We start from the raw sequence: 8320 nt of genomic DNA on the forward strand, positions 1-8320 counted from the left end.
CCTCTCTCCCTCTCTCCATCTCCCTCCCTCTATCTATCTCCCTCTCTCCATTTCCCTCTCTATCTCCCTCTCTCCATCTCCCTCTCTCTGTCTCTCCATCTCCCTCTCTCTCTCTCGCGCTCTCTCTCTCTCCCTCTCTCCATCTCCCTCCCTCTCTCTCTTTCTCTCTCGCTCTCTCTCTCTCAACCTAAATGCCATGAAACAATGATATGTCTTTAAATACTTCTATCGATAGCTATATTGAATTTATTTATTTATTGTGTCAAGATCTAGACACCGTTGTAATGTATCCCCTTGTATATACTTTTAACAGTGGCATTACCTTATAGGATGTGTTACAAATTGCACCCTATTCCTTACATAGTGCACTACTTTAGCAAAACATATAGGGAATAGTGTGCCGTTTGTGATGCCTCCATTGTCTAACTACAGTATAATCACAATATGTTGTCAAATTAAAATGAGGAATAAATATCTTGTTTTGTATTCCAGAATAATGAATACTGCTTTCGATTGATGTTCAAGTCCACATAAAGTTTTGTTTTGTCACTTTTGTATCGTCTTGTAATAATGATTGTAATGATCCCAAATGGCACGCTGTTCCCTATATAGTGCACTACTTTTGACCAGAACCCATAGAGGTTCTGGGCTCTGCTTACAGGTCAAAAGTAGTGTTCTATATAGGGAATGGGGTACCAATTAAGGACTGGTATTTTTTCAGAAACGACTGACTGAGTGTGGAGTCCGAGAGAGAGTTGGCCTCAAGTACAGGTGAAATAATGAAGACATGAATAAATAAAACTCTGGAACATCAGCTATCCACTAATGGTCGCTCACGGCTCAATCTAATGATGTACCCTGCATGTGCACTGCTTTTCACCAGGGAGCTGAGGCTCGACTGTGGCCCTCAAGGAACTGGTCCAAAGTAGTGCACTACATAGGGAATATGGTGCCACAGGGTACTGATCCAAAGTAGTGCACTACATAGGGAATATGGTGCCACAGGGTACTGATCCAAATTAGTGCACTATATAGGGAATATGGTGCCGTTTGAGACAAATATTTACATAGTTTGGGTTGCACTACTGCTACTACATATACTACAGATACTACAGATACTACTGATAGTACTGCTACTACATATACTACAGATACTACAGATATTACAGGTAATACAGACACTATAGATACTACTGATACTACTGCTACTACATATACTACAGATACTACAGATACTACAGATATTACATATACTACTGATATTACAGATATTACAGATATTAGTGATACTACAGATACAACTGATACAACACATATTACAAATACTACATATATTACAGATACTACTGATAATACAGCCACTACAGATACTACATATACTATTAATACTACATATACTACAAATGCTACTGATAGTACATATACTAATGATACAACAGATACTACTGATACCACTGATACTACAGATAATACAGATACTACAGACAATACAGATACTAAAGATAATACTGATACCACTGATACTACAGATATCACAGATACTAGGACCATACCTCAGGACTACCTGGCCTGATGACTCCTTGCTGTCCCCAGTCCACCTGGCCGTGCTGCTGCTCCAGTTTCAACTGTTCTGCCTGCGGCTATGGAACCCTGACCTGTTCACCGGATGTGCTACCTGTCCCAGACCTGTTGTCCCAGACCTGCTGGAACCCTGACCTGTTCACCGGACGTGCTACCTGTCCCAGACCTGCTGTTTTCAACTCTCTAGACACAGCAGGAGCGGCAGAGATATTCTGAATGATCGGCTATGAAAAGCCAACTGACATTTCCTCCTGAGGTGCTGACCTGTTGCACCCTCTACAACCACTGTGATTATTATTATTTGACAATGCTGGTCATCTATGAACATTTGAACATCTTGGCCATGTTCTGTTATAATCTCCACCCGGCACAGCCAGAAGAGGACTGGCCACCCCTCATACCCTGGTTCCTCTCTAGGTTTCTTCCTAGGATCTGGCCTTTCTAGGGAGTTTTTCCTAGCCACTGTGATTCTACACCCTCATTGCTTGCTGTTTGGGATTTTAATACGAATACTACTGAAACTAAAGATATTACTGCTACTACTGATACTACTGATACTACAGATACTACTGATACTACTGATACTACAGATACTACGGATACCACAGATACTACTGATACTACTGATACTACTGATACTACAGACACTACAGATACTACTGACACTACAGATACTACTGATACTACTGATACTACTGACACTACAGATACTACTGATACTACTGACACTACTGATACTACTGATACTACTGATACTACTGATACTACAGATACTACTGATACTACAGATACTACTGATACTACTGATACTACTGATACTACAGATACTACTGATACTACAGATACTACTGATACTACTGATACTACTGATACTACAGATACTACTGATACTACAGATACTACTGATACTACTGATACTACAGATACTACTGATACTACTGATACTACTGATACTACTGATACAACTGATACTACAGATACTACTGATACTACAGATACTACTGATACTACAGATACTACTGATACTACTGATACTACAGATACGATACTACAGATACTACTGATACTACTGATACTACTGATACTACTGATACTACAGATACTACTGATACTACTGACACTACAGATACTACTGATACTACAGATACTACTGATACTACTGATACTACTGATACTACAGATACTACTGATACTACATACACTACTGATCCTACTGGTATTACAGATACTACGGATACCACAGATACTATATATACTACTGATACTACAGATACTACATACACTACAGATACTACTAATACCACAGATACTATATATGCCACTGATACTACAGATACTAAAGATACTACATATACCACACATACAATATATACTACTGTTACTACAACATTATACAGGGGAATGATAACAGACTAGTCTGATGGAACAGTATTATACAGGGGAACGATAACAGACTAGTCTGGTGGAACAGTATTATACAGGGGAACGATAACAGACTAGTCTGATGGAACAGTATTATACAGGGGAACGATAACAGACTGATGGAACAGTATTATACAGGGGAACGATAACAGACTAGTCTGATGGAACAGTATTATACAGGGGAACGATAACAGACTAGTCTGATGGAACAGTATTATACAGGGGAACGATAACAGACTAGTCTGGTGGAACAGTATTATACAGGGGAACGATAACAGACTAGTCTGATGGAACAGTATTATACAGGGGAACGATAACAGACTAGTCTGATGGAACAGTATTATACAGGGGAACGATAACAGACTAGTCTGATGGAACAGTATTATACAGGGGAACGATAACAGACTAGTCTAGTGGAACAGTATTATACAGGGGAACGATAACAGACTAGTCTGATGGAACAGTATTATACAGGGGAACGATAACAGACTGATGGAACAGTATTATACAGGGGAACGATAACAGACTAGTCTGATGGAACAGTATTATACAGGGGAACGATAACAGACTGATGGAACAGTATTATACAGGGGAACGATAACAGACTAGTCTGATGGAACAGTATTATACAGGGGAACGATAACAGACTAGTCTGGTGGAACAGTATTATACAGGGGAACGATAACAGACTAGTCTGATGGAACAGTATTATACAGGGGAACGATAACAGACTAGTCTAGTGGAACAGTATTATACAGGGGAACGATAACAGACTAGTCTGATGGAACAGTATTATACAGGGGAACGATAACAGACTAGTCTAATGGAACAGTATTATACAGGGGAACGATAACAGACTAGTCTGATGGAACAGTATTATACAGGGGAACGATAACAGACTAGTCTGGTGGAACAGTATTATACAGGGGAACGATAACAGACTAGTCTGATGGAACAGTATTATACAGGGGAACGATAACAGACTAGTCTGATGGAACAGTATTATACAGGGGAACGATAACAGACTAGTCTGATGGAACAGTATTATACAGGGGAACGATAACAGACTAGTCTAGTGGAACAGTATTATACAGGGGAACGATAACAGACTAGTCTGATGGAACAGTATTATACAGGGGAACGATAACAGACTGATGGAACAGTATTATACAGGGGAACGATAACAGACTAGTCTGATGGAACAGTATTATACAGGGGAACGATAACAGACTAGTCTGATGGAACAGTATTATACAGGGGAACGATAACAGACTGATGGAACAGTATTATACAGGGGAACGATAACAGACTGATGGAACAGTATTATACAGGGGAACGATAACAGACTAGTCTGATGGAACAGTATTATACAGGGGAACGATAACAGACTAGTCTGATGGAACAGTATTATACAGGGGAACGATAACAGACTAGTCTGATGGAACAGTATTATACAGGGGAACGATAACAGACTAGTCTGATGGAACGGTATTATACAGGGGAACGATAACAGACTGATGGAACAGTATTATACAGGGGAACGATAACAGACTAGTCTGGTGGAACAGTATTATACAGGGGAACGATAACAGACTAGTCTGATGGAACAGTATTATACAGGGGAACGATAACAGACTAGTCTAATGGAACAGTATTATACAGGGGAACGATAACAGACTAGTCTGATGGAACAGTATTATACAGGGGAACGATAACAGACTAGTCTAATGGAACAGTATTATACAGGGGAACGATAACAGACTAGTCTAATGGAACAGTATTATACAGGGGAACGATAACAGACTAGTCTGATGGAACAGTATTATACAGGGGAACGATAACAGACTAGTCTGATGGAACAGTATTATACAGGGGAACGATAACAGACTAGTCTAGTGGAACAGTATTATACAGGGGAACGATAACAGACTAGTCTGATGGAACAGTATTATACAGGGGAACGATAACAGACTAGTCTGATGGAACGGTATTATACAGGGGAACGATAACAGACTAGTCTGATGGAACAGTATTATACAGGGGAACGATAACAGACTAGTCTGATGGAACAGTATGATACAGGGGAACGATAACAGACTAGTCTAATGGAACAGTATTATACAGGGGAACGATAACAGACTAGTCTGATGGATCGGTATTATACAGGGGAACGATAACAGACTGATGGAACAGTATTATACAGGGGAACGATAACAGACTAGTCTGATGGAACGGTATTATACAGGGGAACGATAACAGACTAGTCTGATGGAACGGCGTTATTTATGGGATTTATATATATATTCTGCACCAGGGCCCAGAGTCTCTCTGTTCAAACGTAGGTTACTATGTAAGGAACAGGGAGACATTTTGGACAGAGCTAGTATCCTGGTCTGTCTCATACGCACACAGACACAGATGATCGCTGGAATACACAGAGTTCATAAAGAGGTTTTCCTCAATAGTGAGTGTAGAAAACCTGCTTTACACACACACACACACACACACACACACACACACACACACACACACACACACACACACACACACACACACACACACACACACACACACACACACACACACAGGGATTCTAATATATTGACTTTTTTATCCTCTGAAAGCTGTCATCGCCGTAACACTTCAGTGAATCATGTCATCTTGTCTCTCTCTGGGTATTTACAGTTTTCTCTTCATCCCCCTCTTCTTCCCTCTGTCTCCATCCTCTCCCTCTTCTTCCTCCTCTATCTTCCCTCTATCCCCCCTCTGCCTCTACATCATCTATAATACTGGTTTATCTCTCCATCATCTATAATACTGGTTTATCTCTCCATCATCTATAATACTGGTTTATCTCTCCATCATCTATAATACTGGTTTATCTCTACATCATCTATAATACTGGTTTATCTCTCCATCATCTATAATACTGGTTTATCTCTCCATCATCTATAATACTGGTTTATCTCTCCATCATCTATAATACTGGTTTATCTCTCCATCATCTATAATACTGGTTTATCTCTCCATCATCTATAATACTGTTTATCTCTCCATCATCTATAATACTGGTTTATCTCTCCATCTATAATACTGGTTTATCTCTCCATCATCTATAATACTGGTTTATCTCTCCATCATCTATAATACTGGTTTATCTCTCCATCTATAATACTGGTTTATCTCTCCATCATCTATAATACTGGTTTATCTCTCCATCATCTATAATACTGGTTTATCTCTCCATCATCTATAATACTGGTTTATCTCTCCATCATCTATAATACTGGTTTATCTCTCCATCATCTATAATACTGGTTTATCTCTCCATCATCTATAATACTGTTTATCTCTCCATCATCTATAATACTGGTTTATCTCTCCATCATCTATAATACTGGTTTATCTCTCCATCATCTATAATACTGGTTTATCTCTCCATCATCTATAATACTGGTTTATCTCTCCATCATCTATAATACTGGTTTATCTCTCCATCTATAATACTGGTTTATCTCTCCATCATCTATAATACTGGTTTATCTCTCCATCATCTATAATACTGGTTTATCTCTCCATCATCTATAATACTGGTTTATCTCTCCATCATCTATAATACTGGTTTATCTCTCCATCATCTATAATACTGGTTTATCTCTCCATCATCTATAATACTGGTTTATCTCTCCATCATCTATAATACTGGTTTATCTCTCCATCATCTATAATACTGGTTTATCTCTCCATCATCTATAATACTGGTCTATCTCTCCATCTATAATACTGGTTTATCTCTCCATCTATAATACTGGTTTATCTCTCCATCATCTATAATACTGGTTTATCTCTCCATCATCTATAATACTGGTTTATCTCTCCATCATCTATAATACTGGTTTATCTCTCCATCTATAATACTGGTTTATCTCTCCATCATCTATAATACTGGTTTATCTCTCCATCATCTATAATACTGGTTTATCTCTCCATCATCTATAATACTGGTTTATCTCTCCATCATCTATAATACTGGTTTATCTCTCCATCTATAATACTGGTTTATCTCTCCATCTATAATACTGGTTTATCTCTCCATCATCTATAATACTGGTTTATCTCTCCATCATCTATAATACTGTTTATCTCTCCATCATCTATAATACTGGTTTATCTCTCCATCTATAATACTGGTTTATCTCTCCATCATCTATAATACTGTTTATCTCTCCATCATCTATAATACTGGTTTATCTCTCCATCTATAATACTGGTTTATCTCTCCATCATCTATAATACTGGTTTATCTCTCCATCATCTATAATACTGGTTTATCTCTCCATCATCTATAATACTGGTTTATCTCTCCATCATCTATAATACTGGTTTATCTCTCCATCATCTATAATACTGGTTTATCTCCTCCTATACTGTTATCTCTCCATAATCTATAATACTGGTTTATCTCTCCATCATCTATAATACTGGTTTATCTCTCCATCATCTATAATACTGGTTTATCTCTCCATCATCTATAATACTGGTTTATCTCTCCATCATCTATAATACTGGTTTATCTCTCCATCTATAATACTGGTTTATCTCTCCATCATCTATAATACTGGTTTATCTCTCCATCATCTATAATACTGGTTTATCTCTCCATCATCTATAATACTGGTTTTATCTCTCCATCATCTATATACTGGTTTATCTCTCCATCATCTATAATACTGGTTTATCTCTCCATCATCTATAATACTGGTTTATCTCTCCATCATCTATAATACTGGTTTATCTCTCCATCATCTATAATACTGGTTTATCTCTCCATCATCTATAATACTGGTTTATCTCTCCCTCTATAATACTGGTTTATCTCTCCATCATCTATAATACTGGTTTATCTCTCCCTCTATAATACTGGTTTATCTCTCCATCATCTATAATACTGGTTTATCTCTCCCTCTATAATACTGGTTTATCTCTCCATCATCTATAATACTGGTTTATCTCTCCATCATCTATAATACTGGTTTATCTCTCCATCATCTATAATACTGGTTTATCTCTCCATCATCTATAATACTGGTTTATCTCTCCATCATCTATAATACTGGTTTATCTCTCCATCATCTATAATACTGGTTTATCTCTCCATCTATAATACTGGTTTATCTCTCCATCTATAATACTGGTTTATCTCTCCATCATCTATATACTGGTTTATCTCTCCCTCTATAATACTGGTTTATCTCTCCATCATCTATAATACTGGTTTATCTCCTCCATCTATATACTGGGTTTATCTCTCCATCAT

Source organism: Salmo trutta, unplaced genomic scaffold, assembly GCF_901001165.1.
Source record: "Salmo trutta unplaced genomic scaffold, fSalTru1.1, whole genome shotgun sequence".
NCBI classification, from domain to species: domain Eukaryota; kingdom Metazoa; phylum Chordata; class Actinopteri; order Salmoniformes; family Salmonidae; genus Salmo; species Salmo trutta.